We start from the raw sequence: 24,194 nt of genomic DNA on the forward strand, positions 1-24,194 counted from the left end.
TTTTTCAATTTATTGACATGGAACGGTATGTCTGAGGAGAAAATGTAATAGGGTAATGAACGTACATGTGTGATGGTGGCTATACTGAAGTATTCCACAAATGGGGCAAATTTATTTGACTGTTTCTGAAAGAAACACACGGAAACTTTAAAATACTTTAAATTTTAGTGGATCAATAACATACGGCTGTGTTGAAGTTAAGTTGATTTGTTTTGTCTGTTTCAACCCAGCAATCACACATTCCACCACATTACTTTACCTCATCATCGAAGTCCTGAGTTTTTTTTGCTCCTTACTTTTTAAGGGTACCATCCAGCCACAGTCTGTATGAGTACTTTAACAGTCAGACTCTTAGCTAGCCTTCACAAGTGGAAATGTTCCCCATGGAGTTATAGCCTATAATGCAGATCCATTTCACACTGAGCAGTCATTACCCAGCCAGTGTGATAAGATACAAGAGCAAGTAAAGGCTCTTTAGGACTAAATGGCCTCAGGGATCCAAGTTTCAACTCTCAATAATATTAGACTCTGTTCAGCTCAAGTGGTGAGATACTGAGGGAAAAGACAACTGAAGCACACCGTCCCTTTTTTGCTTTAAACAATATTTTGAAGCGTGTCTTCATGGGCGTTGATCAGATGCTGTTAGAGTAAAATGACAGGGTGACAGTAGTGTGCATGGTGACTCTCCCAGGAGACGTCTGTCAAAGCATGCTTGGTCTTATTATATGAGCTTAGAAAAAAACCTCTTTGAAAAGTGTTTGTACAGCAAAAAACAAGGTTTGGCTATAAATACATCAACTGGAAAAGGTGGAATCAATTACATTGGTTCTGGTTTTCTCTATTGTATTTGATGTACAATGCTGCCATCTGCTGACAAAAGTAACATTCATTTTGTGACATCCACCCACCCGTCCATCCATCTGTGCATCTTTTCTGTTCAGACTTAATCCTATTCAGGATTGTACTGCCTTCTACAAACATTCCATTATATCTACACTCTGTAACCACACCTTGCTGAGTTTTACCTCCAGAACTGCTTTATTGTTTCAAAGCATAAATTCAACAATTTGCTGGGACATCCAGACTATTGGAGAACAATGAAGTCATGATTATGTTCACGACACCAGAAACTATTTCAGCTTTCTCACATGAAACATTAACTGGCTGGAGGTAGCCAATCAGATGGTGGGTACACTTTGGTCATAAGAAGATTTTACATGGTCAGCAACAATACCCAGGTAGGCTGTTTAAACAATGCTTAATTGATACTAACAGCCCAAGGTGTGCCAAAAATATCAACTACACTTTTACACAATTATGATTAGCTGTTCTTGCACAGTAAGATGGATCTATATTTTGAAACTGAAAAAACTGAGACAATACTATTTAGAAATGAAACTGACACTCTTCCAACTTTAAAGCTTTTCTAATCTGCTGTCCCATTTTGGTGAGGCTGTAGTTTTGTTTCAACTTGTGATGTGTTGTACGTTCAGGGAAGGTATTGTGAATAATATTTTGCATTAGCAATGGATTTTTTGAGTTACTGCCCTTTTACAATATATTTTATAACCTCCCTGTTGGATAGCTACAACTTACTTTTAACAGGAATTGGCGAGGTTATTCTGTTATGCCTTCAAAGAGACTAAACGGTTTCAACATGTATGAAGAAACGAGAGCACATAACTCCGATGCCAATCTCTTTCCACTGACAGTCTTTTTTTATTTTCCATCAGTTCTTTTACTTGTTTTCAAGTTTCCAGCATATTTGTCCAACCTGCTGCAACCATACTCTCCATCTTGTTCCCTTAAGTCAGCTGACCAAATGCTCCTGAAAAGCAAAGGAAATTGGATATTGATTGTCCAGTTTTTTCAGATTTGACTTGTGCTGTTAGTGCTTTGAGGAATGTTATTTTTATCTCTGGTCTGTGTTTTACCTGTTGAAAAGCACTTTAGTCTCCCATTTGTTGTTCTTTAAGCACTATCATTAAATAAATATAGCGTGGTAGTCTCAAACTAGTCTGTGTATTCTCCTCAACAAGGCATTTTTATCCACTAAGATGCTGCTTGCTGGATCTTTTCTTATATTCAGATCATCCTCTGTAAGCCAAAGGGGTGATTGTGAGTTTGGTTCTGGCAAAACATTAAAATTCCTTTTCTTCCTCATTGCGGTGTTCACATTGAACTTTAGCAGGTCATCCTCACCAAATCTAGCTTTCTAAATACAGAGAGTGCCTGCCATGTGATTGGTTCATTCCCTATTTATGTTAATAAGCCAATAAACAAATGTAATAAAGTCAGTGAGTGTATCTGCCCTTCTACGATAACAGTGATAACATGTATATTGCAGTATTGTATGAAAGAGTAACATATTCATAGTCTAATTTCACCTGCAGAAACATCTTCACAGGGGGATGTGGGGGTTAGTGAACACGCTTGTCGTGCATCATTAAGATAAAAAAAACAAACAGGAAGACACATTTTCTTTCCAACCTGTCTTCCTGGGTCAGGTAAACACTTTCAAGCTGTGATTAGGTTTGCATGCCAAGTGAAGTCTGATGTGTTTAAGCACAGCACCTCACTGGTTGTCTTTGAACACTGCAAGCTAAAAATACAGTTTGTAAATTTGGTGCCACCCCATGACGCCTTGTCTCCTTTCCTCTCCTCCACCCCTCTAACCTCCTAGTGTGCTTCACTAACCTTATTTTCCTGCACTCCCCAGTGAGAACTAAATTCCCCATTAGATGCCAGCTTGGCTCAGGGATGAGTACAAAACCCAAACTCTCTTTGATGTAGCAAACGCGATGAAGCTAAGGGGTGTGTGACACACCCAAGCAGCCGCACGACAGTAAGGTCTTTGCTTCCATTGCTATGAGCTCAAGGCCGCAGAGACATACTGGGGGCTAGACAGGCTGTCTAATCCGGTCATTCCCCAAAGGTCATCTTTACAGGGTCAACAAGAGGAGAGGTTACTAGATTCAGATGAAACACAGCTCTTAGACATTTGACAGTTTGCAAGCAGACTGGATTTTGTGTCAAGATTAGTCCTGTCTTAGACAGAATGCTGTTCTGGATGGACTTCAGTGAAGTGTGGGGGTGCGGGTTAGAGGGGTGGAGAGGAGTGAGGGGCCAATGGTGTACAAGAAAGATCAGCTTTGCTGTCCCGCCTCTTATCGGCTCTTACGAGCCTACATTAAATTAAATGAGCACAGGACCGGCTCCCGGGATGTGTGAAAACCCTGAGAGATTACACAGTGGCAATTAATAGGAGTAGCTGAGATTACTAAAAGCTTGTATGAGTGTGTATGTGTCTCTGTGTTTGTATGAGTGACCCCCAACCTCATGAGGGGTCCAAAAGGTCAACAGCCGGACATACACCCCCCAAGGGGCAGGCCCCCTGCTGGGTAATGTCTCGCCAAAGTCTCTTTTTGAGGTTTTTGGCTGTTCAGTATCTTTGCTTCTTCAACCAAACTGGCACAAATAAGATCCTCTGAACAGCATTACCAGAGTTTTTCACTCTGTCCAACATAGAGATTTTCATACATGCTTTCATGACAGGCTAAAGTGACTAAAGCTCTGCTTTCTGGTATTCTTAAGAGCAAAGGTCCACTAAACTGTATACAAAACTCAATACTCAATGACAATAAGGCTGAGTTCAGAGCCCCCATCACAACAGCTTTAGGCAAACTTATTTTCTGCTTTGCTTTTTACTTGAGGGGTCTGAAAACCATCCAGACCCCTTAAGTATTCTGAAAAGGCTATTTTATTATGAGCATTCCCCCACAGTGCACACATTTCAATGTATTTCATTTGGATATGATGTGATAGTCCAATAAAAAATGAGAGATAAATGCGAAGTTAAAGAAAAATGACACATGGTTTTCACTCTTTAAACAAATAAAAATCTGGAAAGTGTGGCATCTAGATGTGTTTATTAATACTTTGTAGAACCACCCTTTACTAGCAATTATACCTGCATGTCATTTGGGGTGTGTCTATCAGTTTTGCATATCTAGAAACACATTTCTTTTCTTTTTTTCCTTTTTTTGTATTTGCAAAAGTAGCTCCAGCTCAGTAAGATTGGATGGAGAATATCTGTGATTTTAGTCTTAAAACAGATTCCCATTTGGATTTAGATACAGACTTGGACTAAGCTATTCTAGCATATGAATGTGCTTTGATCTAAATCACTCTACTGCAGCTCCTGCTGCTAGTTCTTGGAGTTCCTTCATAAAGGTGGATCTCAGGCCCAGTCTAACTTCTTCTAAGGTTCATTCTGTCATTCCCTGCCCTGTTGGCTGTGTTCCTCCATCAGATAATGCTGTTTGTTCTCGAAGAGCTTCACAGGGTATCTGTACTTATAATGAGAATTAAATCAAATTACACAACGTTAGACTCTATTTACTTAATATGCAACCTCTGAAGGCAATTGGTTGGGCTGGATTTTATTTAGGGGTATCAGATTAAAGGATGCTGCGACTTTTTAATTCTCTCTGCTGGAGTAGTTACCCAAATATTTGTAAATGTAACAGTTAGATACATAGTAAGTAACACCATCATGATTTATAAATGACATTAAGGGAGTCATATTATAAAGCCTGAACTGGGGTCGCATTTAAACTTCAATAGTTTGCAAATAAATCAACGCGTTTTAGGTGTTCTTTCAAACGTTGCTTGTGAATAATGTATAAAACTTTACCCACATCTCTCCAACCCTCCAAAGTGTATAATATTTGTAGTGCTAAGCAGTCAGTGTGTCTCAAAATAAAATTATGCTGAGGGAATAACTTAATTTTGGGTCGGCACTGCAGACAAATGTGTATTAGAGTTTAAATCCTCTGGGGTTTTCTTTTCACAAAATATTTCATTTTCTTATTTGTACATTTCATACAATACTACTATGAATTATTTGTCTGCTAATAATTTATAACTTAACTGCATTTCTTAACTCATATTGTGAGGGAACTTTCATCACAACAAAAGAGAGGGTTATTTATAATTGAAACATGAGAAAACTATTGACAGCTTCAGACTGGCTGCAATGTTTCTGGCAGGAAACCATCTTGCATCACTCATTTACTGTCCCAGGGAGGAAAGTCTTCATAAAGCCTCACCAGATGAGTAAATACAGAACTTACAAGTAATTCAAACGAAAACAAGCAAACACTTAGAAAGGCAACTGCAATGACACAGGAAGCCCCATAATGACGACTATTTAATTCTGTCTGAATCCAGATGCAGTGGAAGTGTTCACAGATCTCGGGGAAGGAAGACAGGCAGTGAATAGTTAGATGTCTACACTTTCATGTCATCCTTTCCACACTGTGATCCAACATTTCATCAGCTGTGCCCTCGAAACACTCCTTTCACCTTAGATCTTCTCTGTGTGTGCACCCACATCAGAAGTGCTGCACCAACGCTCCCTCTTGTGGACAAAACCGATCTTGCAAATAGTGGAGTGTGACCTGCTCGGAAAATTGTAGGACATTCAATAATGCTCTAAAGGAAGTTTATATATCCAAAGAAAGATTTTTTTTAAATGACAAAAAGAAGGGATTGTTTGAATAACTAGTAAACTTTTTTAAACACCTAGAAACATGTAGACATTTATATTTTAGAAGAACAAAAAATAACTTTTGTAAAAATGTATATTTAGATCTTCCAGTTAGCTTTCTTGTAAGAAAAAATAAGATGCTTAACATCTTAGGAAGGCCAGGCCAGCCCTCTCTGCTCACCAGGATCCATCCTTAATTACATAATGAGATGAATTAATTGACTCCATTAATCCAGGTGACCATCTGTTGGCCTATCTCTGTCCAGACAGTGTCCTATGACAGTGTAAGCTAGTCCTCACTCAACCTTTCGTGCCAAGCATCATGGCTAATCCATTAGCGTGATGCAGACCTGTCAGAAAGTCCTTTAAATGAAATTTGCAGTCCTTTTATTTCCCCAAGTCTTTTGGTTGATTCGAAGAAAAGTGAAGGAGCAAAAAAGTGTTTCGCAAAAGCTCATTTTGACACGGGTGACAGAAAAACAGAAAAAGAGCGGCTAACGACACATACGTTTTCCCCCCTTACAAATTTCCCTCGCAGCTCAGCTGTCACATGGTAAAAAACGGGGAACAAAGCAGAAACTTTGTGTCATGTCATTTCTGAACAGACAAAGAAGTGAATTTTTTATTCTTTCTGGAAGCTCTTTATTTCTCTGCCTGTTTTCTCCTTCTCTCACTCCAGGGGCGTCATTCCTGCCACGCAGTGTTCGATAGGTGCGGCTTAGAGCTCTGCACACATTCTCCACAAGCATGGAACAAAGACCTGTCTCCACCCTCTCACCACCCTTTCAGTTTGAAATCAACTACATTACCTCTCACCAACATAGATGCACCAAATTTAAACAAAACCGCTCCTTTTTGGTGGCGAATTTATCTAAATATTGTATTTTATCAGATATTTTCAGCCCACAGACCCAGATGTCCGTTGGTGTTAAAACAAGACAAAGCAGGCTGAAGTAGTTATTTGAAGTGGCAACATGCCAAAAACAGTTTCATGCTTGTCTCCAATGATATTAGTCCACAGAGAAAGGATTAGTGAGGACTTGGTGTAAATATAACTCACTTCCTGTTTACTCTCAGCAGTAGACACTTAAGCCTGTCTCGAGCGAGCGTGGCAATGTCCCAGGATGAATGCAAAACACTTGATACAAATATACTGTGGTTGCATTTCAATTTAAATGTCACAATACCATGTTTATAAATGACAATTTCAGCATGATCTCGAATAAAAAAAATATCAAAAGAATATATTAAAAACTGAGATGTCTGTATTAGAGACCAAAATCACCAGTTTGTTAGACCGAAGGGAAATTTGAGATGGGGGAAGCATTTATAAAACTTGTCCAGCAGAGGGCAACATCCTGCCTCACAGAGGATCTCTACAACTGACCCCAGCTCAGAGTCAGTATGAGGCAATAACAGTAATAGTTACCTTAAAATAAAACCGATAACCTGAAATAATAATAAAAAATACAATAGCTACTATTTTTCTCAATGGGCTACAGGCCATTTATTTTCCCTTTGGAATACACATGTTTCATTATTTTGTGCTTCCAGAGATAATAAAAGATTTAAATTTAGAATCCTTGTAATTTTATGGTTTACATTGTCAGTGCAATGGTTGATAAATTAAGGCACAAAAACCCCAAACCAGAATGTGTGCCTACGCTGTGTTGAGCATCATTTCTTTCTCTTTATGCACTAAATAAATCCTTTTCTTTTAAAAGAAAAGAGCCATAATGAGCAGGAGGCATATAAAACTCTAAAGAAGGGGGGAGAATAGAGAAGCAATGAGATGAGACGGAGGAAGCACTTGGGAGAGAAGAAGAGAGGCTTCATGCTTTGTGCCAGATCTGTGGAACAGGCAGCGGGAAATGGGAATCAGTGCTCCTGTAGTCTTAGCCCCATTTGAAACAGATGCTGTTTATAACCCAAAACCTTAATGGGGAGCTCTCTGGTCTTGTGCTGGCCTATGATCACGTTCCAGCCTAGCACCAGTGCCCATCTTTTTTTCCTTGTACGGGGAGAAATGCCACAGGAAAAATATTATATCTCTTCTCCTCCTCTTCGTGTACCAGAGGCAACTCCTCTGTGAAGCCCTAGATTTAACCAATCACACCCAGTTCTCTGTGCACACTTCAAATACCCCCCACCCCTTCTCCTGATTTTAGCTTACACTAAAAGGAGCCCTCATATTCCCCCTGACCACACAGCAATATGACCAAAAGACATGCTTGTTATTTTATGGACTGCGATCTCTATGCACATGTAAAAGCATAAACTAAAAGTATGAGTTTTCAGGTAACACGTGATTTCTTCATAAATCTGCACCAGTTTCCCTGAAACTACATTTCAAATAAAGGCATCAGGTATGTTTACCAGGTTGTATGAGTGTGATACAGTTGTCAATATCTTGTGCACATGCCCAGAGTGTTTTGCATAAAACTAATTCCTTTTTTTTTCTCTTACTTTGGCGCTTCCCCACAAACCAATTCAAGGTTTATTTTGAATCCACAAACCTTTTAATCTGCCTCTTCCTGGTGAGTGCACAAGATCAAAGGAAGAGCCGACCACGTCTCATCATGCAAGAAATAACATAATATCTATTCCATTACTGGAAAACACAGCAAAGATTATGACAGATGATTACTCATCTATATGCCATCTCAAGCAGAGAATTAACCATTATTTAGTTTTTGCCCACTGGTCACTGTAGCAAATTTCAATTTCAGATTATTTCTATGAGGTGCACCCAAATGAACGTATCAAACGTAGCTCAGTGAAGCTTTAATATGTGGAGTTTTTCTATGCTGGCTAATTTTTGCAGTAATTGTAATGCAATGATGGTGGTTAGACATTTGGTTTGTGTCTGTAAACTAACATTGGTTTGCAAAATAATTAATTCGCTTGAACTTTTTTATAGTTTCCTAGCCATAACTCAAATTTGTTATGTATTTGGAGGGATTTTTTGTGATAAACCAATATAAAGTGGCCTTTAATTGTTAACTGGCAGGAAATTCTTATATAGTTTTGAAAATTGTTTTCAATAAAATAAAAATCTGAAAAGTGTTCCACTCATGTATATTCAGTACCCTTTACTTTGATAGTCCTAAATAAAATTCAATACAACCAAGTGCCATCACAAGTCACATAATTAATAAAGTCCAGCCGTATAACTTTACTATTGATCCACATAAACATAAAGAAGCATGGTGGTGGCAGCATCATTATTTCAGCAGACCAGAATGTTTAGGAGAGATTAGAGGTGGATGGTTGGAGCTAAATATTCAGCAAAGAAAACCTTTAAAATTTGGTAAAAGAGTTAATTTATATTCAAACAGCTAAAGCTACAGAGGAATAGTCTGAATCAATCCATGTGTTAGAATTGGCCCAGCCAAAGTCCAGATTGAGAACCTGTGGCAAGACTTGAGAATTACAGTACACAGATTCTAGCTATCCAGCCTAGTTTGAACTACTTTGCAAAGGAAAATAGGCAAAAAAAATTCAATGCAGGCATACACTGCTAGTGGCTGTAACTGCAGCAAGAAGTGGTTTCACAAAGTATTTTATCATAGGGGCTGCTTGGCATGGTTTACATGTATATTTTTTTTTAATGCATACTTATAATTCGCCTTTATAATTTTCCTTCCATGTCACAATTATATGCTCTACTTTATCTTGGTCCAATACCAAAAATCTCAATAAAGTACATTGATCTGTGTGGTGGTAAGGTGTCAAAATGTAAGTTGAAGGGTTGTGAATATTTTTGCAAGGTATAGTATAATAAGACACTTAAAGTTTATAACCTCCAAACTGTGTCTGGGCTCCAAACACACATTAGGATGCAGACGTGGTTTGAGCACCCCAGCACATAAATGCTTTCAGCACAACCCCAGGGCACATACAGTCTGATTTAAAGCTAACACTTTGGGAGAATTATGGACTCAGTCCTTAGATCTAACATGCAAACATTTCCCATCCAAAAAAAGAGAGTTAACTCTGTTTCTATCGTTACTTTTAGAGAGGAGAGAGTCTTTTGAGTGGAGAAGCTTGAAATCTTTCGGGGCTTTATTAAAGACGGAGGGAGTCTGTGCTGCAGAGGGTTTACTTGCCTGGAATTGGGAAATAAAAGGAGCTAAACAATATCTCACTGTTAGGCGTATTCCCTGTGACAGAAAAGGAGCCGAAGACAACCATCAAACTGTAGAGACATTGATGTAAACTTTGCTCTGTAAAGTCTCTAAAAAAAAACTCCTGTGTCACTGTTGTTGTGTTGTTTGTGAGGAGGGTGAGGTATTTTAAGGTTGTTTGTCTGCTTGTGCAGAGCTGCAGCGGTGCTCAAACTGTGTGATTACCTTGCTATAGTAAATGTCAGCGCTGAGAATTCTTAGTCTCCAAATGCTCACTGATCCAACCTGTTTATTCTACCATTTTTTTGTCTATGTAGGTGTGGGTGTGTGTGTGTGTGTGTGTGTTCCAGAGAGTTCTATAACCTCTAAAAAACTGTGCCTATCAAACATTTTTAACGCCCCTCTCCCCATAATTTACAATATAATTGACTGTTTTTGCCCGTGCATTAGCCTGGGATCACAAGCCCCGGAGGTTCAGACATCTCCTTTTGCTGCACAGATCAAATGGAGCCAACTAACCAACACATTGAACTGCCTCACACAGAAAATTGGGCTGCATAAATATGGATTTTAATGATTGCCCAGTATTTATCTTTCCTTTCCACTCGTCTTTTTGATGTCACCATACTTTTGGACAAAAATTATAGTAACGTCTTTATTGCGGTATGACAAGAAAGACACTGCGTGGTAACTCTTTTTTTTTTTTTTTTTTAAAGAATTTGTTGTTTTGCTGAAATCCTGTCTTCAATTAGTTATGCAAATACAGTGTAGGAGTGACCCTATGAAAGAAAAGCAAAAGAAAGAATCTGCAACCAAGGGCTGTGATTGACTTCTCTCATGGACCGGGAACACAGACAAAGACTCAAAAGGGGGTCCAAGTGGGAAAGGACTGAAAAATGTGCCCAGCAAGCTCCTTCAGAATTTTCCAGCCGTCTTTTGTGGCCACAGCCACATTTCTTGAATTGTCAGTGACTCTTCGGCACCATCTATATACATCAGTCACAGGGGCTGTCTTATTTATTTTGTCTATTGTCCCCCCTCTTTCTCTTTGTTTTTGTCTCTTTTCTTACTGTCAGGTATTTAAGCAGCATGCCTGTTTTATGCAGCCTGTTGAATGGTCTTGATGGACTGGAGGCTCAATGGACAGCATGTGACCCATCTGACCAAAGCTCCTTCATGCACCGCCTCTCTTTGTTGTTTTGTTTTTGTTTGTCTGTGAGAGCAGAGGGGGGAAAAGACCACTTCATTGAGAAGGAGGCAACTAACTTGCTTCATTGAGACGTTGGGAAGTTCATTAGGCACAGTCAAACAAGCCATAAATATTGTCTTTTGACCTTTGCAATCTGAAACTGGAAGGAAGATATTAAGTTTGGCTACAAAGCAGAGGGATGGGCTTCTGTTAAAATGGTTCTCAAACTGTGGAGCAAGTATCACTGATGGTATTTAAGGGTTCTTTGGTGTTACTCAGAAAACATTTTGGAATTGGTTATTCACAAGATAAATACAGACAGAATTAACTACAATCTACTAAATGCAAATAAACAAAAGGATGTATTGTTCAACTGAGAAAACATAAAAAAAAACTTAAGCAGGTTTGGAATCAGGAACAAGAGTTGATGACTTCTACCATTTACCTCTGAACCAGGATGTGGGAATAATTTAATACCCAGGCTGACCATGTTTTAGTTTCAAGATGCAAAATGTGTGAACTTCAAAGCTGATGATCTTCTTCATCAGGTTAAAGGCAAGGTAATTAGACCTGCAGTTCTGATCTTCTTGTCTGAAACACAGGAGTTATACGGGGATGTTTTGGCTTTTCCAGTTTATGCAAACAAATTAAGCTCAATGCTTTCCTACAGAATCCACCAAGCCTTGGTATCCTGCCTGTAGGCTGTGAACCTCCCCTCCTCACTCTCAGCATGTTGATTATCTTGTCACTTGGTTTGACAGCAGCTTTTTGCACCTCAGTGTTAGTAGAACCAAATTGCAATAGGATTAAGAATAAAAGTTGGTACCACAATGTTTATAGACTAATAATTACAAGACTGTAAGGTTGAGCATATTGGTGATTTTACAACATACTGTCTTTGCAGTTCTTTAATATGCAGCAGACCCTATTTGCGATTCAGTACTTGCAGATTTATCTCTAGAATATAATTCCAAATTATTTGTGGAGTTCTTCATAGCATAGTTGCATTTTCAGTTCAGGAAGCTGAAATATATAATCCTACTTGACATGCTATAGGCTGGCACTTGCGAAACAACCAATTCGAGAACAGTATTTAACTTGATGCTTATTGGCTGTATGCCCCAAGAGAGGAAATAAAGACTACCTTCTACAGTAGTGCTAAGATGGTTCCCACTGTGCTTATTAATGCATACTAAGGTATATTTGGTGTTTAAACTGTCAAAATAGGCAGTTTTAGATGTTTTAAAGGGGGTCTTAAGTATTTCCAGATTTAACTATCCACAGGCTGCTGTGGTTCCTAATCCCCAAGAATATGAGGGGTGCACTGTAACATTGCAGTGTGATGATGTAAAACAAACTCGATAAGGTTATCAATCAGGCCAGTAACTGGTTCAAACCAGAATTCAGTACAGCTATTATATGACTTTGGTACAACAGAAGACTAAAACTAGTATAAGAAAATTGTCCTTCCTGTCCTGCAAATATTTAAAATAGGTAAGTAATGACTTGTTTCCTTTTTACAAACCTCGACAAACTAATCCGTAAGGTCAGTGATGTGGTGAGAGTGGAGTTTGACTCTCTAATGGCAGAGTCGACAGAGGAGCTGTCAAAGCTGCAGGCAATTTTGGGTAATGTCTCCCACCCACTCCACAATACATTGGTCAAACACAGGAGTACATGTAGTAGAAAACTAATTACACCAAAGTATAGTACAAAGTGTCACAGGAAGTGTTTTCTACTTGTGGCAACTGGACTCCACAACTCCTGCCTACCTGTTTGACCTCAATTCTATGTATTATTTCTGCATAATACACTCGTGAAATATAAATTTTATTCATATGTTGGTTTCTTATTATTTTTGTATTTCATTTTTTTTAATGCTTTCATAATTGACGCAGAAGAAATTTCCACCCTGGTGATCAATAAAGTATTGTTAGTATTGTCAGATTAAAAAATGTTGTTTGTTGAGTTTTGCATGACTGGTGGCCATATTGGATTTTGATGTCTGGGTTAGTAAGAAAGAGTCCAACTGTTCCAGCTGGAATTCTTACCTACGGGTTAATATTCTGTTAATTTTCACAACTTAGATCTAGGAAATTTTACATGAAAAAAAAAATACAATAGCAAACAAATAATCATTTAAAACACACACACACAAAAACTGAAAAGGTTTAATACACTTTTTATGATGTCACAGTAAGGTGATGCTTGAAAAACTTGAAGTATAAAAAGTAAGCAATCCTTGTGCTGATTTCACTCTTAATGAGAAAGTAAAATCAGTGCTTCTGGACCAGACTGACTGCTAAAGAAAAGTCTCTGGTTAGGATGAGATTCATACAGCAGATCAGCAGAGAAAAACAAAGTATCTACAAAAAATGTTCAATAAATTGTTTCTTTCTGCTTTCATGCTCCAGTGCACATGCAGACTCAGAGACAAATAACCTCTATACGAAGGACAAGCTTAATTTACTTTATCCACTGTTTTAAAGAACAAGAAAGTTATTTTGACTTTAGCAGAACAAGACAGCTGACTTGACTTCGAGTGCATCTATTTGTTTGGCATTTAAGGGAAACCACAGCCTAGTATTTTGTTTGTTTTTCATTAAATCTGCAAAGGCAATGCATCATGGGTGTTTAATTAAGGAATAAAGAGAACGCTACCCCCATAAGCTGTGCATTTTTTCCTAAATTTGCGTGACCTGGGCAGGATGAAGCTTTTGCTGAGTTTCCCCACACAAAGGCCTCTGGGAATTCACAGCCGCAGTGCCACAATTGAGTCCCCAACACCCACCCCTCAAAATCTTGAGGTCCCCCTACAATTCTGCACCACTTCCTGTAATCATCCCCATATGTGGTGGTGGCATTTGGTCTCCTCCACCATGGCACACGTCATTAGGCTGAGCTTTAAGCAAGTCTACCTTGCTCCAGGCCATAGGGGAAACTTTCATGATGCAGGTGGGGGGTAGATGAGTTGGTTGAGGTTGGGGGGTGGGTTAATGAAGCACTGGCTGAATCCTACCTCCTAGAGAGGTTTTGACTTGCTGAGGCAGCAGCAGCCTACACATTGGCCAGCAGCAGGTCTTGTCCAGCGCTGATGCTGAGCTCACGTGACGAGAGTGTCTGTAGGAGGGTTGGGTGGCAAAGGTCGAGCCAGTGAAAGGTGTAAATCCCAGAAGGGGACCGGCCTAAAGGTCAGTCAGTCATGGCGATTAGTGAAGCCATCGACAAGATGCAAGAGAGTCGGGGGTGGCACAGAAAGCCTCCCACTGTCTTCTGTATTTGAAAACAGACACTATTGTTTTCAGAAAAAAAGCCACTTTAATGACATGTGTGATTTATATTTCAGGATAATGGGTGGAACTTCCTCAAAGAGAAAGAAACACTTAAGCAACCATATGAATGACATGCACCGTCTGTGCTGTTGTTGACTGAGTGTTGAGAGTTCGTGCACGTCCGCTCTGATGGTTGTTGTTTCTTCAAATGCGTGTCCTCTGTTATCAGACAGCCCTCTGCAGAAATGAAAGAAAAGGTGGAATTTCTCAATAAGATGTGACAGTTTAATTGTGCATGATTCAATAAACACAAAAATATGAAGTCTCTCTAAAAAGATTGGTCATTTTTTTGCCCCTTTTACAATTTCCAAAAGTTAAATGTGACAATTTATAATAAAAGCGATTCAAAATGTTTTTTTGTTTTTTTTTGTCTTTCAAAAAACATACCAAAACAATGGTTACTTTGGAGGTGACTCTGGTTTAGTGGGGACTGTAGTCATCTTCCAATTCCCTTTCAATTGAAAAAAATCACAGATATGAGTCCAGCTTTTTTACCAACTATATGTAGTTAGTGTGTTCTACGTAGCACACTGAACCCCAAATTGCCTACCAGTCTGCATATTGGTGCAATTTGTGCACATTTGTAATTGTAGCTGAATAAATCTTGCTGTATTATAGAGATACATCAAGATTTATCGTACTGGCTTAGCTAGTGATTAGTCAAGACAATTACTGATCACAGCTAAAAATATTTGGGGAGTTCTAGACTTTGCATCTCAATGTACTTTACAAGACAAACAGGTGGAACTCATATGCAGTTATAGAAAAGACAATTCAGTCTAGCTTATATTCAAATTATATTATTTAATTCCAAGAAAGTGCCCCCATAGACACAGATTTAGATCAATTTACCTTCAGTCCATTTCAGTTCTCTAACAGTATACAGTATTCTACTCTTCTATCACAGAACAATAAAGAAAAAGACTTATTTGTTGCTGAAGCACAAATAAGTGTATTTGTGCTTCACTTTGTATTTTCACTTAATAAATAAGGATATGCATCAATACAATCCAAATAAATTCCAAAAAGAAAAAAAATATCACTAGTCTGTTAACTGAATATACAAATTGAATTTTATTGAATACACTAAATGTAAAATGAAAGGGATTTACATGAATACAGAAATGTGCTTTTATTAACAAGCTAATCTAAGCTATCAAGTAATGCATGTAAATTTGCATTTTGTGGACATTATATTAATTTATTTGGATCATAAAAATGTGACTGTTTTGCATTCCTGACGATTTTCCCAGACATCCATCAGCAAAATGCATTTTTTACTAGTAATGGCTATTTAAGTCAGTTGTGTGAATGACTCAGAATTCCAATATTTATGCAATGTTCACATTTTTGATCAGTTTTAATAGATAAGATGGTAAGTAAGTTTTTGTGTGATGTCTGAGCCATTACTTACAAAATACTTAAATTAACTCCGTTTTCAAATGACTTTAGTCTTTTTAAAGGATTCTGGAAATTTTGTTCACACCATGTGCAATACCTGTTGCAGTCCAAATGCTTAAAAGTTACTTAGCTGTGTTAGGTCCTCACTTTTGTCGCCTCAGCATCTGAAAGATCTTGTACTTCATTTTAAACCCACCCTGTGACCTCATTCACCCCTCTACAAGTTAACCATTTCCCCCTCTCACCCTGGGTCCAAAGTAAGAGAAGACTAGTGGTGCACCACTTAAAACGAGCCGGCCGAAATGGAGGCGTAGCCATCACCTCCCCACATTCACAATTGCCCCCTTAAATGGGGAGAAGTCAAAGACAGGAATTCTAATCACTTGCCTTCCCCTCCTTTTTTGTTGAGGGAGATAAATAAGGAATAGAACACAATTTGAACCAAGTCCAAAGGCAGGGGAGGCACTGAGAGTATTGTTGGATGATCTCCACTTAGCGGAGGCAGGGGCTGAAAAGGCTGCTGTCTTGTTAGTTGGTGTGTAATGAACAACTTTCACAAGCCAGTTGGTCAATGGGAATCACAGTGTTCCATTTCTGTGCTCTTACAAATTCACATTAAAATTGGCTGGCACACCGTGGGCCTGCCTTTAAACAAATAATAACTGAAAGAATGAATGAATGCTAATATCTTCATAAACAATTCATTGGTGGTGAGTTTGTGTCATGTTGGTCACCAGAGAGTTGAGTCTTATCTTTCATGTAGCTGGTTAAAACAGAGCAAGTGGGGGCGTACAGCGACTGAAAAGGACCGCCTCTGTTTTGTAATCGCTCTCTATCTTTTCGTATGACCAGACCTTTCATTCCATCCTTTTCACCACAAAAGAAAACGAAGAAAAAAAAGTTTGTCAGTTCTCTGTTCCGTTTGTTGTGTGCTTTCTTCTCTGTGCTCTTTCTACTTTTATCCTAATCCCAGCCATGCATGAGCGATCAGTTGTGTCCTGTTGTTTCACTGTTCTGCTGGTTCTCAATCAGTAGGGTTCCTGCTTTGTTCCTTTTTTTGCCAAACACAGAAAAGGTAAAGGGAAGAACGAGTAATGAAATCTAGACCTTTGTATGCCTCATCGAGATTTTTAGATATAGCACTGACTGTAATTAAGTCAGATTGTTGTGATGTTGATCTCTGCTGCGCTCGCCATTGCTCTTTAGAGAGTTAAAGAAAGCCGGCATCAAAGCTTGTATCTTGAGTCCAGTAATCAAACATTCCACCTTGTTTTGATGTATGAATTTAATAAATAAGGTTGATAAATATCAGAACTTGTGGAAAACCACTTCTCCACACCTTGACATGCCCTTTTTCATCTACAGAGAGGAATGAGCATCTTGAAATCTATGCAATGTAATTACACTCTGTTAGTGATTATTAATAATTCACCAATCCATTAAACCCTTTTCTCAAACCTGACAATTTTCTCCACCATTAAAAGTACTTATGTGCAACTAATGTGCTCACAACAGTTTCAAACTATAGAAAATATCAGCTGAATTTCAAATTAAATTATATTTTTATCTTTGTTCTGTGTCTGTAGCAGTGAAGTTTACAGTGGAGTTGAGTTGCTAAATATGTTAGTGTCCATTCAGGATTCTATTTCATCAACCTTTGAAAGGTGAAGGTCCAGCTATGATTACAGAGTCTCTTTTATTAAAGGATCAAGGTTTATATGCCTGCATATTCTAATCCCTAATCTCTTTTCCAGACACACTTTGTTCATGTGTAAGAATGCGGGTCCAAAAGTTTCATACATAAATGACAAAAGCATACATTTTTAAATATTTAGCTTCATCAAAAATAATGTAGAAGGCTTACTAACTTTGCCCTACTTTCAGCTTCTTTCAATGCTTCATATAAATATATTTATATGCACATTTTACTTTTATAAAATCACGGTGTACTTTTCATAAAGTCTCTAGTCAAGTAATAAACTTGATGTGAACATGCACTCTACTGTTCATCTGAGCTCTTTGAATCCATTAGCTATTAATTATATATTAATCCACATTATCCATATTCGTGAACAAATTCTACCTGTCCCACCTTTCACAGCACATCAAAAATGTACAGATGGAATTTCAGGATGCTTAACGGTATCTGAAAAAAAAATTTAATTACAGAGAAGTAAAATCCAATTTTTTCTCCCTGACCTGCAAATTTACTGACTTATTTACTGACTGTCCTGTCAGATTTGATTTTTAATGTTTTTACTCATTTACACAATTAAATCCTGTAATTATTTCTGATCAACATTATGTTTTTTAGCTAATCTGAGCTAATCCCTTCAACCTTTATCATTTGCATTGCATTTTTGAAGGAACTGCAAATATTCTACCTTCCTTTAAGTACTGAGGTGCTCAGTTTCTGATCCCTGTTTCAAAAATAGACGTGTGACATCGAGTGCCACATCACCATGCAGTGTAGGAGGGTTGCAGACCTTTAGAACATTTGGTGTAGGAACTACTGCTGATTGCTGTTGCTGAGGTGATTGTTATTAGCATGATCACAGCTTTAAATCCTCCATATGGCCTCAGTGGGGACAGAGGCCGATGCCCGTTCAAAGGGACAGTCATTGTTACAGTCTGATCTCTAATCTCTGTGGTTGTCTGCCCTAATTAAAAGTCTCGTGGTGGTGTTGGGTGCCTGGGCCTCTTCACTGCAGGAAATTATGATCGCAAACGTCTTCCTATCGAGTTCTGCGCTTGGCACTACAAAGTGACGCAGGCCGCCATTACCTGAATGGGCTGGAATCAGAGCAGACAGCCGCATCATCCCGGCTCTTAGTCTATCAGGGCCATGCACAAGTGGCCATTGTTGACGCCAAAAACGGGATTAAGGAGGGTCTTCAAGGGAATTGATTTTCATGTGAGAACAATGGAGGGGCTCAGAACATTGGGGCCTGGGACTGAATCACACAGCCAAAGAGTTTTATAAAAAAGAAAAAGAAAGAAGGGGTGCGCCGTGAGCACTGAGATTAAAGCAATCAGGCTCTTTTACCCCCACTCTTTCTGGATAGTCCTCCTCCCCTCTCCCTCCCTCTTTATGCCCTCATCCGCCCTGCACAGTAATTTTAACACAAATAATGACTATGAACAAAAGCCCATGAAGAATATTAAAACAAAGAAACAAAATTAGCTTTTAACCAAATTTTTCTGTTTGCTTTTACCCAACTAAGGACCAGGAGTAACTCCCTGCGTTGAAGTTTGGGCAGAATATATGAGCAGATTCTGGACACTTTGTCCAGTGCAACTAAGAACCCGGCCAAAGGCTCATCTGTGTATGTGGAGAGGCGACATGATTCTTTGGCGGGGAACAGCATTGGGGGGGAACATGACGCGTCACTGAGAGAGGATCAGGGGTTACGGATGAAAGAGATGGCCGCCTTGTCCTCTGTCTTTGGCTGACTGCATGCAGCTGTGAGCGCCATTGTGGACATGCTTATTTGCATACGTTTGGCAGGAGCACCAGGAGGCAGAACAGGCCAAGAGGAGTGGCCCCCCATTTAAAATGGAGGCAAAAGGGCAGGCAAGTAAACACCCAGTGCTTGCAGATACATACCCATACATTATCTCGACTACAGTACAAACAATGGCAGTGGCCAAAGGAAGAAAAATAGGCCTGTTATTCCAAAATCAACATGGAAATGTAAACAGAAGTCAGAACGTGTGCGAGTTGTGTTTCGGTGGATGATGAGGCCATGACACCCTGATGTCATAATGACAGACATCACGACTGACAACTGAAGGAGTGTGCTGTGTGGGGCTCTTGGCCAGCGGCAGAGGGGTGTGTCCCACCCTGACTAGAGACAGGTTTATTGGGTCTGATGAGCGCTAAGCTCCTGTGCCTAACCACAATGGAGCCTGTGATCTCCCTTTGTGGCTCATTGGGAAGCACTGGTGCGCTCTGCAGCCCCCGCTCTGTCATTAGACAGATTGTGAACAGGCTGCACAAGGCCCAGCCAGGGATGACGGAGCCACCAGCCACTTCATTAGGGGCATTATGAAGAGAACTGAAGCTTTCTTCTGCCCGCCTGTGTCCAGAATTCACAGGTCTGTTTAATCACATAATTCTCCTCAAGTGCCCCGAGGAGGCTGCAGCACAGCAAGGGCCCTTTAGACCCATGACAACTTGGAGAGATTAATTATATTCATCTTTTGGAATATCTGCAGAATAAGAGGGAGTTTGATATTGGCTCATTTTTATTTTTTTTTCTCACGTCTTTTTCCAAATAGGTCTTTGATGTCCTCCTGTTATTGTTGGGGGACGTCTGTGCAACCCTCTGCTGCCGGAGCTTTGATATGCTCCAGCAAGGGTTAGGGGTGAGCGTCCAAAGGTCTAGGGCCAGGACGTCCTAACTTCTGTCTTGGAAAGGAATGACCCCTGGACCTGAGGGTTGGTCAGAGAGCCTCCAAATTCCGCCTCCCTTTGATGCACGTCTCTTTCACAGCAGTTAATTAGCCGGGGTGGCTAAACGTTTAGCCTGGGTGTGAAAGAGTCTGGGATGAGCATGTGTGTCCAAGACATTGCCTGCTTTTTTTGTGTCACAAGGTCTTTTGAAACAATGTGGTACTTGGACAACTTGTTTGCATAGCATGGTGGCTGACTGCAACAGCCTATTCATGAGACCTCTTTCAGAAAGAAGAGTTTTTCGAAGGCCTTTCTGGCAGTGAAGGGAAGTCCTTGACATTTCACTCATTTCATCTAATCAACTACACAATTTCGCTCTTTTTCTCTGAGTCTTTGTTTGTTACAGGAATCTGCACTAAGGAGGAGGGAAATTGAATACCCTCTTATCTCTTAAGCGGCAGTTGCAGTCAGTAAAAAATTTCAAGTCACTGAATCATATCTTTCCTTCATCTTCGCTGTCTTTTGGAGCATTAATAAGAATTTCTCAGGAAATAGCTTTCATCAGGAGGAGCCAGAGTTTCATGCAGGATCCAATTTTTCTCTTCTTTCTTTTCTTATAAGGAGTCGTGAGCCAGATTGGTAGCCTCAGCTGTAACATGCTGAATTCATCACTGCTTATATATCAAGTCTTTACTCCTGCACGTAAGGAATAATAATTTCTCAGTGTGACAGTTTGAAAGGGCAAAGAGACCCTGTTTGTTCAATTCTGGAGAGGCACTAAAACTCCCCTTTACTGTCTGGCCTTCAGCGCTGGGGCCTAAAATAACAAGGTGTTGCAACTGAACAGCAATTGGGTTGAATTTAGACCAGACTCTACTTTGAATAAATATGCCCACTCTTTTCACAGCAGCACAGGTCAACACAGTAAGCTGTAAGATGCTCCTCAATCTATAATTCAACCTTCAATCATTTGCAAATCAAGCAACATCAAATAATATTTCATCTCAGGTAGCCAGTGGCTCAGATAGAGCAAGCAGGGAGCCAGGTTTAGTCTGGTTGACATTGCAAACATATTGATCTTCTATTGAATGCGCAGCCAGTCCAGACAGTTTCCAACCCTAGGGACTGAGAAACAAATCATTCGTTCATTTTTGGCTAACTTCTTTCTTTACAAAACTGTCTAAGCTTTTTGGAAAGATGAAGTTTAAGGTAAAATACTAACTCCAGTCCTGTGCAACTCTTTTTTTCCATTCTGTTATCTTGTCAGCTTTGCAGCCATCTCACCACAGAGCCTTATAGGGATTCAGATGCATCGGTTGCCATTGCAAACTATGATCTCAAAGACATGTTCCAAAACAAGGCCCTTTTGTCTTAACAGGCATGAGAGGATTTTAAGAGATTTACACCCTGCTTGTGATTTAAACATCAAGGCTTAACCTATTTCTTTATGAATAAGCAGTTGCAGGGGAGTTGCAGCTCTCCCTGGATAACTTGATGATTCATTCATTTGTGGATACATGCAAAGGAATCGCTTTAAAGCCTTTGTTACTTGAATATGTATCTCATGAGTATAGAGTGTTTCTTGTTTAAGATAATGTATTTTGGCCAGTATAAACAGGAAGAGGAATCTGTAATCTCAGTGTCATCACATCCCCTGTTTGAAAAGGGACATTTTCCAAATTGTTAATTACACATTTGCAAAAGGAACAAAGCATTCCTATTCCCCATTGAATCATAAGCTAAGCTAAACACCATCATTTATCCAGTATGTTGAATTTGTTTGGAAGCTACTGTAAACATTATTCTGCTTTTCAACTGCCATCATGTTAATGTCTGTAGAATAGGGGTGACATTTCTTGACTTGTTCCTTACAGCATTTTTTATCGCTCTGAATGGAGTCAAGAATGAGGAAAAAACACTTGTTCCCCAAACAATTTTGAAGACACCACATCATGTGTTCTCCAATGATTGCCGCAGCATCCGCTACCTCTTCACTTGCTTTTCTGTTTGCAGATTGCGTGCCGTTTGCTTTGTAGTCAGGGCAGGTTTCGGGAGCCCTCTTCTGCTCGGCCACCTGCCGCTGTGGATCGATCAGCTCTCCGGCACCTCAACCCAACGCCCCCACAATGCAGCACCCACCTCCAGAAACCCACTCTGTCCTTGGCTACATCACGCAGACCAACAGGGGGCTGGCTTTTTCTTCTTTTTTCTTTGCTGAGAGACGTGGGGCACATCCATACGATGTCAAGGCTGCAGAAAAGATATCGTTAGCTGACTAAGCTTACATCTGTTTGGACACATGCAACAAATAACTAAAAATGGCAGATGTGTGCATATCACAGATATATAAGATCCTAGCATTTAAACTTTTTACACATTTTGTTACAATACAGTCATAAAATGTGTATTTTCTTTATCTTTATTGGATGGTGTAGCATCTGGAGAGGCAGCAAATAATGCACAAAGAAGTGCAATATTTTTTAACCCTCCTGTTATGTTACAGGTCAAATTGACCAGTTTTAAAGTTTAAACATTTTTTAAAAATAGTTGGAAGTATTTTTTTTGAATGAAACTTTTTCCATTTGTCTTAATAGGTGCACTCTACATATAAATTGAAAGTGTATTCATTTTACACATTTGTAACTCCCTCCGCATCTACTTTTTATATAGATACTGTTCGGGTCAATTTGACCCTGCAGTCAAGTTGAAGTGCAAAAAAAGATTTTAAAAAAAATTCCAATTCTATATGTTTCCTTGCAGCTATGAACCATATTTCACCACACACACACAAACACCACACACCACACACACACAAGCCCACTTTCTCACTACTCTCTTTACTTCACTAGGAAACTGCGAGAAAGCAGGTGTTCACACAACTTTTGACGGGAATCTTATCTGTTCCTGTGGACAAACTCCACCCACACTGAGTGACACTCAGCAGAAGTGGAAGAAAACATAAATACTCTCTGCATGACTAATTTTCTTGATTTCAATCAGCAGGTCAATTTGACCCTGAACAGTATGTGTGTCTCACGTTTACATATAAAGATCATCCACTGAAAAAAATAAATAAAATGTCATATAAAAAATTTACCAAAGATCAATTTCAAGGAAATGATTGTTTTTTGTGTCTAGGTTTTTTTCAGTGGACACAAACAAATTTAAATTTCATTTTTTATGTTCAAATGAGTAAATTTAAAATTTTTGTCGTCATTGATCTTTAATTTGTGAGAAATAAAAAAACATCATTGCACAAATATTGATTGAAATGGTTAGTATTGGAGTTAATAATCAGATACAAATATGTTTTGGAGAAATTTTTTGGTTTCTGACACTATTGCATGATTAAACACTCCCCGGGTCAAATTGAGCCACAAACATTATTGCTGTACCTCAGAAACGAACATAACAGGAGGGTTAAATAAGAAAAGGATGCATGGCTTATGTTTTTTATCAAAATATAGAAACTGTGAAATAGATTTGTTTCACTTTCTTGTACTCTAATATGCATAAATAAAATCCAGCACCATCAAGGTGTCTTAAAAAGGTGTTCATTGTAATCCATCAGTCAGTAATTTCCTTACTGTTTTAATCATGACGGTTCTGTATACCATAAATAGCATTATGAATAAAAAGAAACACAACAAACTTGTTATAAGGTTTAAAGCAGAGCTAGATTAAAAAAAGTGAAAATTTCTGATGCAACTGAAAACATACAAAACACATGAAAGACCAAACAAGTGGATCATCCATCAGAGAAGCTGCTAAGAGACTCATGGTCACCCTGGAGGAGCTGCAGAGATCCACGACTTAGTAGTAAAGATGTGCCACAGGGCCAGCCTGAGGTATAGGTGAACTTTATGACTGCCTGGGCCCCTCGCTTGTCCAGGAGGACAATTCCAAGAGGAATTGATTTAACACTGGACAAGCTGACAAATACCACAGTTGTAAACTTAAATGTAGAATGAAAGGGAGAAAAAGGATCAACTATAGACAAAATAAACAGGAGGTCAGTGGTGCTATAGTGGATGGTGGGATTAACTAGAGGTGGGCTCTGATCCGGCTATGTTCTGTCAACAGAACAAGTACTTGTCATGCTCTTTATGAATTTGGCCTTTATAGTGGCAAGAAGTAAAGATTTGTCGAAATAAAGCCATCAGAATTCATGTTTGCAGTTTGCCACAAATCCTTTATG

At 39.1% G+C, this 24,194-nt stretch overlaps 1 long non-coding RNA gene across 3 annotated transcripts in view; it reads right to left on the reverse strand.

Moving 5' to 3' along the window:
- Positions 1 to 13,024: 13,024 nt before the first annotated feature.
- The window catches only part of LOC114139100 (uncharacterized), a 31,139-nt gene continuing 19,969 nt past the window's right edge, over positions 13,025 to 24,194 (reverse strand). For all 3 annotated transcript variants that reach the window (XR_003594383.1, XR_003594384.1, XR_003594382.1), the window contains 2 exons: positions 21,984 to 22,246; positions 13,025 to 14,376 (listed from right to left, as the gene is read on the reverse strand). This is a non-coding gene — a long non-coding RNA (uncharacterized LOC114139100). The remainder of the gene's footprint in view (positions 14,377 to 21,983; positions 22,247 to 24,194) is intronic.

Source organism: Xiphophorus couchianus, chromosome 23 (genome assembly GCF_001444195.1).
Source record: "Xiphophorus couchianus chromosome 23, X_couchianus-1.0, whole genome shotgun sequence".
Lineage (NCBI taxonomy): Eukaryota > Metazoa > Chordata > Actinopteri > Cyprinodontiformes > Poeciliidae > Xiphophorus > Xiphophorus couchianus.